This window comes from Cottoperca gobio, chromosome 10 (genome assembly GCF_900634415.1).
Source record: "Cottoperca gobio chromosome 10, fCotGob3.1, whole genome shotgun sequence".
In the NCBI taxonomy this organism is placed as follows: Eukaryota; Metazoa; Chordata; class Actinopteri; order Perciformes; family Bovichtidae; genus Cottoperca; species Cottoperca gobio.
Genome location: NC_041364.1, coordinates 15,919,479 through 15,932,311, shown reverse-complemented (window position 1 = coordinate 15,932,311; position 12,833 = coordinate 15,919,479). Strand labels below are relative to the sequence as shown.

Genomic DNA, 12,833 nt, shown 5'->3' with positions numbered 1-12,833 from the left:
TCCCACCAAGGAATTCTGAGCTGGAGGGGCGAACTTCCTAAACATGAGCTGTCCCTTAATGGTGCAGAATCAAACAGCAAACGTGTATGATATAAAGCGTTATGTACTATAATCACATTGTAAATTGGGATAAATTGTCTCATTGATTTTTGCTCTTTCTCTGAACTTGTCTAGCAAGTATCTTGTGATATGTGGCATTAAGAGTTTATGGATTGTTTGACAAAGCCAGGTCTTTGATGAGCATTTGTACCCTCCGGAGACAGAACACAGCCGTTATTCCATCAAGAACAAAATGCCTGTTTGAAAACAAATAAAAAAACAGGCCCTCTCTCATCATTAGATCTAAAGCACTTAATCCTGCACAGAGCAGCTCTCCTCTTCCACTAAAAACCTTTTCTTTGTATCCATCACATATGGATTTCCTCTTTGGAGTATGTTTGCATACAAACTTCTGGAGTTAGAGGGCAATCTTTGTCATCTGACCCCAAAGGTGTATATACTGTACACACATGATTCAAAAGATAACAAAGTGAAAAGAAGTCTAGTGCTGTGACAGAAAAGAGAATTTGTCAGTATTAACAAATGATTTTGTTCCTGAAAACTTAAAGCATTGCAGTTTGCTTCTGTCAGACAGGCAAGCTTTGTCGGATTTTGTTCCTGCTGAGTGAAACCTTTCTCCTGATTTATCTTTTTTTTACTGCCAACTCCTAAAACATGAAAAAGTACAACACAAATCACCCACACACACACACACACACAAAACACCAAACGAGAGACACCTACACAGGCCAGTACTTATGCTAGCCAGGCTTTCTGTTAACCACATACATGAATATTGGTAATAGCTGATGTGCCATTGTGGCTCCGAGGGCTTTGCTTTTAGTGGCAATGAAAATAGTAGGAAGGACTTGTAGTCACATGAAGTTTTACAGCAGGCAAGAAGGCACTGTCATTGTTGTGTTTGCTCTTCGCAGAAGCTCCAAGGCTCTTCAGCTAGAAAACAACAACGGCCTCTTTGTTCCGTCTCATCTGCGTTCATGCCTGGTAAAGGGAACATAAAACTCTCTCCCCTCTGCGAGCCCCTGTTAGTTGCATTCGTATCGGCACAGTTCAGGCACAGAGGACTAGTTTTTCAAAGTGTCACCGTTTAGGGCATGGTTTGGATGTCAGCAGCTAAATGAATAAATAATGTGCCCTCAAGTTGCATTTGATGTAGCGGGATCTGATCTGATATGACTTTTCACTCAAGGTAGCTAACATCCAGATGTTAGAGGAAAAGCCTTTTTCCCCCTCAGGTTGCTAATGAAACATGGAACAGGGAGGATGTTTATAGTCGTTCCAACGGAAAAAAAAAACATTAGGAGGAATGTTTTTTTTTAAAAGAGGCAGATGAGAGAAGTTGTTTCACAAGAGCAAATTTGATTCGGAAATGTTGTTTCATGTGTAAGTCTGGATGCATGATCACGGGGAGTACGAGTACATATACAGTATCTACAGAATGTGTTGTCATTGCTCTGGGCTCCTCTGCTTCAAAGTAGGCACAGAAAAGGAAGTAAGATACAGTAGTAGCTCACAGTGCGTGTTGTGTGCAGTTTTTCAGGAAGTGCAGACATCCCGAGGCCAAATTTGCCTGCAGTGTTTGGACATGGCCTACTTCTAAGCATGCAGTCATTGATGTGGTCTTCTCTGTTTAAAGTACACAAATGGGATTTTAATGAATTCCCAGATTTCCGTATGCATAGTCTTTCCATCCTACTAAATTCGGTGCTGCAGTTCACCATAGTGTATATACATTGTAATGTGGATAAAATATAATGGCTTTTTAGAAAGCGGCGACATCCTGTACGTGTGGCGCCTTGCTGTATGACCTTGAGTACCCTCGGCAAGCCGCAGTGTCTGAGGATGTGTGCGTTTCATACTGTAGTGGCCTACTCTTGTCTCATGGACTTTGTAGTGCCTGTGTGTGTTTGAATAATGTCCTGCAGGAGACACTCTAAGTGCAGCGTCTAGGACTCAGGCGTCAGCAGTAATATCAGGGCAACCTCTCCTCTCCTCTCTCCTCTGTGTGCAATGGCATGGGGGATATTACAGCATTAGAACTCATGAATTATAGCCATATTATTAGCTCAATGTCATGGGATATAGTTGGGTTTCTGGTACCAGCATGGCATCCGTCAAGAGCAAGAAAAGGAGGAATGGGGATTATGAAATGTGTTCAAAGTATATAACTGTGCACACTGTTTTGGACTCTAGTGATACATTTAAGCCAATTTCCCTGAATAACGCTGTATTGAATTAGGATGCCACATTTGTCACAATCTGTTGTGCGCTTAAGGCTGCTGTGCTATCGTAGAGCCAGGTACGACTCAGTACTCCGTATCATAGTAAATGGATCTGTGCGTTTCCCAAAGACGGACAAAAAAAGAAAAAAGAGAAACCAGTGCAATAACAAAAGATGCATTACCTAATAGATTTGGCAGAAATACAGAGTTCAGGCGGTCTGATAAAGCTGGGTTACAGTACTTTAATCAATCACTAAGAACACGAGCCAATTTAAGAAGAAGCTTGACATTCAAGGTAGGCTTTCAGACGGGATTAGAAATAGTGAATGGAGAGTAGACATATCTGCCAGGGCGAGTCGAAAGGACTGTTGTCAGGGGACAGTGTTCCCTCCTGCATGTGTGATATTGAGGCATGTCTCTGCCGCACCCCTCACACAACCCCTCTCACAACCCCTCTCACAACCCCTCACACAACCCCTCACACAACCCCTCCCACCTCCTTTCATATCTGAAAAGTCACATCCTGTCTCAGTGACACAAATGCAGATTTGGTAACAAGACAGGGTTGGTCGCCTCTGTTGTTTACTCTCTTCCTTCAAGAAAGGGCGCTGTCATTTAAAATGTCCCCCGGAGCTCATCATCATCTGGAGACTCTGGCCTTTCTAATAATATCTAGAATATCAATGTGAACATGCAGTGAGGAGAGTAAGACGGCTGCTTTTTCAAACCGACAGTTGGGACAGCCACTGGAGGAAACACAGCTGCTTTCTTTGCCTCCAGGACGTTCTGATGTGTTTCCTTTTTTATTTTATTACTTAGCTACACAAATGCAGCCTGTCTATCTAATCTCAAATAACTGGAGACCACAAAATATTTTTTAATGTGTAAAGATAAATATAAATCTATGCTCAAATTGGGTTATTAATAAATGTATCTATTTCCCAAAGGTTTAGGATTCCCTGAAGGGAAAGCCTTTAGCTTCAGCCCTATAGCCTTGGATCAATGGGAAAACAGCCGGGGGCTGTAATGCACCTGGATAAGGGGGAGGTTCAACTGTGGTGATTGATATCACCTCACTAATCCCTCCACATCTCCTCTAAATCCACCTGGCTGTAGCTCTGAATGAACCTGTAATGTGATGAATTAAGATGTAAATGCTCAAACCACATTCACATCTCCGATTTTCATATTTTATAAGTGTAGATTATTTATTATTGAAATGAAAGCAGTCAGGATTATATATATATATATATATATATATATATATATATATATATATATATATATTTGTAATGTTATGTATCTTTTCTTACATACAAACATATGTCGCCAGGCTTTCCCGATGCTATACATGAAGTACTATACATCCAGTGTTCAAGATGAGATTACATTTCACAGCAAGCCTTTCTCTGAAATGTCAAATATTGCATGGCATATAGTCCTTCTGGATATTAAAGAGCTATTCACCTCTTATTAATGGCTGGTCGGGGCCATGTGGTGCGGCATGTGTTCGTTTGGTCTTTGTTTATACTGAAGATGAAGGTCACCCCCTCATTAGTGCAGCAGCATCTTTTTTGATGTTGTGATATACATAATAATCAAGTGGTTCTCACATCGCTGTTTACTGTTGACCTTTAGTTAAAAGCACATCACTGTCGGGTCGGTTCGAAACTTAATTATGCTCCCATAAAACTCCAGGCATGTACAGTGGACAGACCTTATTTAATCTGTTGTCATTAGGCTACAGTAACCCTGTGATCTCTCTGTAAATAGGGCCAACACCATCATGCTGATGAGCCCATTATGCCTTTTTTTTTTTACATAAGAAAATATATGCTGAGGGTTTTGCTGTGTCAAACGCACTCGTGTACATCTCGGCTTTCAGCTATGTATTCAGAAATCCTGCTTGTCACACAACAATACACTTTGGCACCTCACACTTCTCTGCAACTACCACACATTTGCATGTCAATAGCATCTTCTACCACTTTTTGGCATTTGTGAATACTGTGAAAGGAAGCCAGGTATTTGGAGGTCTTTGAAAAGAAACATCAGAATAATGTGTTGGGCGTTAGTTGACATGACACGTCAATTCTCAAAATTCATCAGGGCTTATTTTATCATCAATCACAATTAAGGACTCTTAGACGTACGACTTAAATGTACATGCAACATTTTAAAGCACATGCCTCAAGGGAAAAGGGGGATCTGCTGTATATGATGCAACACGCTGTGATACTTTTAAATTATATCACATTAATGAATTCCAGTTCTAGGTCTAGCAGTATAACACCATATTTTACCTGAATGAGGAATATCTCTGTGTTTGCACATTACTGTAACTACTGCAAATGCTAAGACGCCTAATGCATTATTAGCTCATTAATTTTACAAGCAGCATCTGGGTCAGGTCTCTGCTTGGTATATGTATTATTTTGTGGAGCCTTTTCACATCGACTGATAAAGCTGATCTTTCAATTTTCCCAAAGAACGGCAGCCTACTTACCTTAAATTAAAGCTGTTATTTAGTTTATGAGGCCATGGAAAGACTTGGTTTCTCAGCATACTTACAGTACATAATACACATACACACACAAATGCACAAGGCTATTACCTTTCACAAAGGCCCAACAGCTTTCACTTTATTGTAAAAAAGGAAAATTAATTTTACATTCTTCTGGACAAGTTGATCTGAATCTTTAATCACTGTCTGCAGAAAAACATAATTCAAAATGCAGTGGATGAAAGTGGTGAATTACATGCACTCAGCGCAGGGGCTTCACTGCTTTTTGCAATGGTGCATAGCTAAGTGTTGTCCTCAGGACGATCAGTTCTTCAAAGGCCTGGCTTTGTATGGTTTATGAGTATACTTCTGTTTGTGTTTTAGTTTATGTAATGGGGTGGTGGCGGCTGGCAGGGACATTACAACCGCAAGAATTCATTCTTTCTAGCACGAAATGTCCACCAAATTGTAGAAATTACTGCATCGTAAATTACCCACATAATCCCAGTTTTAGATGTATATTGTATGCTGCAAAGACAATCGAAATCAAGTTATCATGAGAACCATTCCTCTAGGAAAATAATTGCTCACCATTGTGCCTTACTCTTAGTTGCAAATCTGCATTTGATACTGGCACTACAAATGATTATTCAGGCCAAGGACAACTACATGGTCTCTTTAACCCAGAGTAGAAGGGTCAATATTAGCCATAGGAGTTTATCCATCTAGGTTTTTATAATGCAGTGCCAATGAACTTGGAGCCCTGATTGTGAGAGATCAACTCCCTGGTGTAATTACCAGCCAGACCTCAATTAACTCACAGTTCAACTCTATATGTTTGTGAAGTGTTAAAAGCGGCTTTGTGAAAAATGTATCCCCCACTCCCATCCCTGTCAAGTCTTTGCTGCAGCTTGGATCAATGTTCAATGCACTGCATAGTGTTAATTGCTTAACTTAAATAAGATATACTTTAAGAATTCAATAAAGGGTTTGAATAGAAAATAGCCATGTATACCAAATTCATGTTCTCATTAATCTCAAACCATGATCAATGTTAATGTTAAGTGAGCTTTCTTATCAGGCAGTAACTCTTGATAACTGGTGGGGAAGTCCATGACAAGCAAAGAGTACAGTAGGAGTAATACACAGCAGATCGCATTTGAAGTTATTGTCATAAACTTTGATTTGCTTTATATACGTAGTGCCATGCCAGCGTTGTTCAGGTTCCTTGACTTGCCCGGATTTTTATTAAGGATGCGTCCCAGAAGGCTAAAAATCCATCCTCCTTTCAACTATAAGCCAGAAATTGATGTTAGTGCTGCCATGTTATACGTGCTGTCCTCACAGTGGAAGAGATGAGAGGAGCTGCCTGAAATATCTGCTGAATTCTCCTTGGTATGCTCGAGTGTAACCTCTCTAGGATTTCAATCACGTTTCACATGTGCTAACCAAGTCCAATCAAATGTGCTGCCACTGCCGCAGACGTGCTATGATATGACCAACAATTTGGAAACTCTACATTCAGAAAGGTATCTGTGAATATCTGATTCAGCTGATTACTGACACTTGATAAAAATGCTCTTTTGAATATTTACCCAGTCTTGATGCTGAATATGAAACGCAGACATTCTGGTCTGCTCTTCTTTTCTTTGACTCGTTTGTCTAGTTTCTTATGAGCAAGAGTCTTGTAAAAGTGGTGTCAAAGATGAAAAGGACAAGGGAAACAAGACTAAGAGTCTACATCCATGTTAGCAGTTTGTGAGTCTGTACTTACACACCGGTGCTTTGAACTAAAAGCAAAAGTCAGCATGTTAACACTGCTAACACGCTGTGTTTTAGCAGGGGTACTGTTAACCATCTTCGTCATCTTTGTTTAGTGTATTAGTATAATAACAATAGCTAAAGCACTGAACATGAAGTGCTTCTAAGTTTAGTTTTGGGAATTTCACTAGTTTTGCAGGTGTTTTGCATAACTCATAAAAGTGCAAACAAATATTGTAAAATTCCTAAGACAGACAGACAGACAGACAGACAGACAGACAGACAGACAGACAGACAGACAGACAGATGACAGACAGACAGACAGACAGACAGACAGACAGATAGATAGATAGATAGATAGATAGATAGATAGATAGAGAGAGAGAGGGATGGATGGATGGATGGATGGATGAATGGATGGATAGATGGATAGATGGATAGATGGATGGATGGATGGATGGATAGATGGATAGATGGATGGATGGATGGATGGATGGATGGGTAGATAAAAGTCAAGGGATCACCATGAAATACATCCCAAAGTTGTCAAGATATTTCACCAAAAACAAAATCTTATGGTGGCGCTAGATGAAACGTCAGTAGGATATCATTTCATCCGTGAAATTTTACTGGTATATTTTACTGACCAGAGTGACATCACCACCCCTAGAGTGGCCACAATTCATTGTAGATGTATGTGTACTAGTGCTGAGAACCCATATAATGTAACAACATGCCTAGATATGGTAAGTTTACTGCATTTATGTAGATGCACTTTTCTAGTCTACTGACCGCTCAAAGCGCTTTACAACATAGGCCAACATTCACCCATTCACACACACATTCATATACTAATGGCAGAGGCAGCCATGCAAGGTGCCAACCTGCTCATCAAGAGTGGTTTGGGGTTCAGTGTCTTTCTTAAGGACACACGCACCAGGAACTAGAATCTTCCTACAAGACTAGATGAACAGGTCTACCTCCTGGGCCATGCCTCCCAGATATCCAATGGGAAATGGTTTGTAATAGATGATGTGAGATGTGTAGTAAAAACAAAATTGGCTTATTTTAATTAGACTTTCCTTGTTTGTGGTCGATGATTTGTTATTTTTTCTTGAAGACACGACAGGGGTCATCTTCGCCTTGTGCTCTTTCGTTAGCAGCACTTTGGAGCTGTGTTGGCAGGGTGATAGAAATTGCACACAAAACACTTTGTCAAGAGATCCCACCCTGCAAACGGCATCAGTGGGAGGGTGGATAATGAGTATGCCATGTGTAAAGCCTTAATGTGTTTACATACGGCTAGATTAGAGACGGACCCAATACTTGCTCCTGCGGTTACTCAAAGAATCCCTGTGGGCTGCTTGAGTGATTAGCTGCTTTGAGTTTTTTTTAAGTAGGAGTGTCTAGTGGGACTCTGCAGTGGATCAATAAGAGTTAGGATGATGAACTGTTGGGGAAATTTATTTATTTATCAATTTAGAAAAAAAAAAAGTAACCACCCCAGTACTTTTTCATCTAATTGAGTCAGTTTGCTTTGATTAATATCTCTATACCCCCACATATTGTTTCAGATATCGTATTACTGCCTAAATCGTATCTGACACTCAGAGGCATGCACACCCAGTCAAGAGAAAAAGAGGCAATATAGATGTAGGGACGGGCCCATTGCCTCGACTTGCAGCTTTTGGACTTTTAGATCAAATCTGTCCCTATCATTTTAGTCACGAAGAGCAAACAGTTGCTTCAAGCACCGTCAGCATTTAACAGAATGGCCATTATTTATTTGCTGTGTAGCCACATAATTCATCTCAACATGTACTCACCTGGAATCTGTCTTTATTTGGCCTGCCAAGCTCACCTCTCCCTGTTTCCTTGGCCGTTTGGCTGGTAATGATACTCACGGAAGCATTTATCCAGCAGCCAGGAGAAGGGGTGGAGACACACGGCTTAGCAGGCGGCCACAGCAGCAAGCGCCGTCATTCTTCACCATCTTCCTTTTGCTTCTTTAGAAATATGTCAGCATCACCACGGTGATTAGCAGTCAGAATGTGCTGCGTCTTTGTCCTTGATTTAATGCCAAATCTCCAAAGTAATAATGACTGCACAGGCTGTGTGTCTGATGAAAAAAAAGCAAAGGAAAAGAAGAGTCATCCTCATCTCTCACCATTATAGTGGCACTGGTTCCCAGCAGGAGCCTTATGAAGCCACAGTTCGCTTTTGACATTTTATGAATGTTGTTTCTGAAACATGCCAATCTCCTTGATTTAATATGGCGGGCTGTTGTTCGTCAAGCCCGGGAGCTTATATAAGGAGTGTTCCAGTGAGAGGAGACGGGCAGTATGTGTGTACATTCATTATTGATTTTGCTGTTTTGAAATCCATGTTTGTCCATTTAAAAATAAACATGTGTAAGCAGATAATTTACAGATATTTTTCCTACATTATTGGCACGCAGGGGCCAGAGAGCGATCCTAACATAAGTTGAGCTTGTCTCTAATTGGAGCCTTCGCTCTGATGTAGATTGGTGTCTTTCAGGAGCACAAATGGAAGGTGAAGACACTAAATTAAGTTTTTGTCGTTGCCTCTCCCATTTTAATGAGTTCAGCTGAGGTAACCGCCCGGATACATAGGTTTCTGTCTTCTGCTTCCTGTCCTGTTGCCTGTCTCTTATCGTTTCTATAATGGCACTTTCAGCCTTTGTTATAATGTAACAGCACCAGAAGCATTTGTAATCAGTGATTACACTCTCTCAGGTCAGGACGGCTCACTTCATTTGAAGTTAGATGTTCCAGAGGACTAATGCAGCTTTGTGAACGCCTTTGTTGCAGTCTAATAACAGAGTCGGGAGAGTCAGAAACTCCATCTACTGAGAACTTTTATTGGTTCCTTTTTTTTAACAGAGTCCATTCAGCCTCTCTCTAAGGGATGTCGGGGCGTAGGAGTACATTTGGCTCTGTGCTCATACTTTTATTACGATGCAGCGTTCTCTCCGCTGTAAGAGAACAAAGGGTCTTCTACAGTAAGCTTACAAGGCTGTGGGCTCTGACCAAAATAAAGACGAATAAAGTCTATGTATTTTCTTCTAAATCTGGGAACTGTATGGGGACAACTCACTTGTTGTACCGTTGGGGTGCTTTTGAATATTGATGAATAGGGATTGGACTGGCAGAATTGAACATGTTCTGTTAATCAGGGACCGAAGAATTGAGGAGGATGGTGTTTAACGGCTTGTACTTGGTCTTGCATGAAAAGCTAATAACCTCCCATATGGCTGTGACACAGCAAGCCGATATCGGTCAATGTCTGGCTGTCGGTGAGCGTAGGGCTTTGTTTTTGCGGTGTGTCCCGCACTGTCGCCACTTTTTGGCCCTGCTTCTTTTAATTTTTAATCTTCATTTCATCTGATCATTCATATACACGGATCATTTCACAACGACATGGCCACCTGGAATAAAGCTAAGTGATGAGCGAGAGTGGTGTGAAAATGGTCGGCAAACACTTCTTTGTTTTAATGTGTGTATCTTAACAACGGCTTGTATATTCACAGTCTTCCGGTGTCCCTTTTCTAATGATGAATACAGACTACCGCCGCCTGCTGTTATTAAGAGATATTTCCTCTCACGCAGGCGCAGATCTCAAGCACTAGTTTACTGTTGGCTGTAGTCTTTGCGGTGCGTTCAAATGCGACTTGTTTTGCCAAGACGCAGTCAACGTAAGGACGACGCAACAGTCTCTCCTCCTCCACTCCTCCCCCCGGCTCCATCGCCCCAGTTGTATTTATTATGGGCTGCAAGGCCACGGTGATGAGACGATCAATATTTCTGGGATGATGAGAGAGAACTCATGCAATCTCTCTCTCTCTGTTCCTCCCTTGGCGGTGCTTCAGCAGGTAGAGAGATCAAAGCAGAGGACCTCTGAGATGCTGTTGGAGGGGAGACTGATGAAGTCCTCTGTGCTGTGTGTCCTCTAAACACACACACTCCATCACACTGCCCTATGTCCTTGCAATGTCCTGATTAAAAAGTTTGACCTGATGTATTTTATCTCAACAAGAATTAGTGTTATCGCACTTATTCTGCTGCTGTGTGTGCAGATCTAAACATAAATGGCCTCAGTTATACTTGGAATTGAAGATCTTGTATCTATAGGGAATAATAAGGTCCCTTTTGAAAACTTTCTTTGGGCAGACATCTCTTCTCTGTTCATGGAATCAATATGTGTAACTCTTATAATAGACCATAAATGGGATCAATTTAAATTCAAGGTGAAACAATTTTTGAAGAGGGATCAGACATTTAGTCATAGATCATCAAGTGCCTTCTTCTAATGGTATTTAAATGTTCTGGTTCCAGAAGTGTTTTCTCCTATTCTGTGTTACCATTCAAATTCATTTAAATTATTTAAACTATATTCTCAATGTTACTGAACATAGAGACGCTGGACTCTCCCTAATGATGTAACAATCTCATAGCTTTATGTTATTGCCATCAGTATTTCAACTTTGTTTCTGAGAAATCAAGAAGTCATTTCTGCATAGAAACTGAAATAAATACTACAATACCCAAGAGCCTTTGCTGCCGTTGCCATGGAGAAGAGGGCAGTCTGAGGAGAGAATTAGAGCAGTAGCAAATTCAGTAGTTAGCCACAGTTACTGAATTCAACCACTTTGCAACTCTATAACGTTACATTATTTGTTGAAACTGTTTTAGAGAAGTGTTTATTCAACTTAATGGTCATTTTGTAGGTTGTAGTTTATGGTGCTATTTAATTTTCTAGCATTATACTGAAAGGTGTCTCCAATATGTTTATTGATGAAAAAAGAGTGGATATAAATGTAATTTGTATTGATAAAAACAATCAAATTCAACAGCACATCAAACTACAGCCTCTAAAACGAGCATAAAGTTTAATCAACTCTTACCTAAAACAGTTTCAACAGAATGATCACCTTCATGTAGGTGGGATTTATTGTAATGCTGTCATATTAAACATAATTAGTTTTAGCTAGGTGTCAATAAAGTGGCAACTGAGTGTATTATATGGTTTATATGTTACTGGTTGTGTTTTGTGGTGCTTGAAGGTGTTTTCTTGTTGAGCGGTGTGTATTCTTATAAAGGTCCATCTCTAGGTTCAAGTGTTTCACTCTAGCTGAGGCTATAAACTCTGTGGTATTTGGCACTGGTCGATGCTTTATACTTGTCTAGCAAAAAAACTAAAAAGGAATGAAATACTTTTAACAATATAGTTCATATAGTGTTTGAACTTGGGGATATGGCAGTACCGTCTGCTAGGTTTTTGGCTCCTGCTACACAGGGATCACAGTGAGCAGGGAAAGGAGTGAATGTGACTTCTCTGCATTTTGAAGCCCTTTACAGCTGTTTGCCCCCAGCAATGCATGCCTTTTAGTCCCCAGATTGGATATGGATGGCTTTTCATGTATTATCACTTAGCAGGTGCTCGGTGTGCCGGAGTCTCTGAGCAGAATTGTCCGCCACACACATGTCATTTGCACAAGTCTCAGTGAAGGTGGGCTCATCTGCTGTTATTTACAAAATGTACGGCTTCCATGACTTTCAGTTGAACCACGTCTGCAGCAAACAGGGTAAAGCTGCCTAGCGATAACAGCACCTCCAGGAACGCGAGGATTGCTTTCTCTCAGTGGTTAGTGGCCCTCCAACGGCTGCTGATACATTATAAATCATTTACACAGTCATTTTGGAATGCAATATCCTCCTCTAAATGCTGGCTTTTCTTCTCCATTGTTATTAGAGTGAATACTGCAATAGGCGCACAAGGCGGAGGGGGACCCTAAGCCACAGAAACTGAAAATTGATCAGACAGTGTGGGAAGGTGTTGTCCCTGTCCCCACTGGTTCACCATAGGACTGTTTATTAGCATTTTCACTGGAGGTAGCGTGTGCTGCCTGTAGCTACATCCTCCTTTGGCCTGTTCATCCCATAAAGAGATCTCTTGTAACAGCAAACAAGGGAGATTAAATTTAGATTGTGTCTTGTTCATATCTCTACCAAAGGGAGATGTAGGGTAAATGCTGCATCACATTAAGTCAGGCATGAAATTTGTATCATATTATTATGTATGACAACTGCTATTGGATTTTAGCAGTGCTTTCCCCGTAAATATAGCAAATCTTAAAGGATAGGTCCACCATTTGTAGCAGTCCGGTGTCCATTGATACAATTTAAACCGGTTTTGCGTTCTGTAATCAGCCGTTCATGCCTTTAAGATATCCCTTCCTCATGTGTTTTCAATGGAAGTGATGGGGG

The 12,833-nt window shown here is 40.8% G+C and overlaps 1 protein-coding gene across 4 annotated transcripts in view; it reads left to right on the top strand.

Moving 5' to 3' along the window:
• nlgn3a (neuroligin 3a) overlaps window positions 1-12,833 on the top strand; it is a 175,248-nt gene that overhangs the window by 71,898 nt on the left and 90,517 nt on the right. The gene's annotated exons all lie outside the window — the stretch shown is intronic.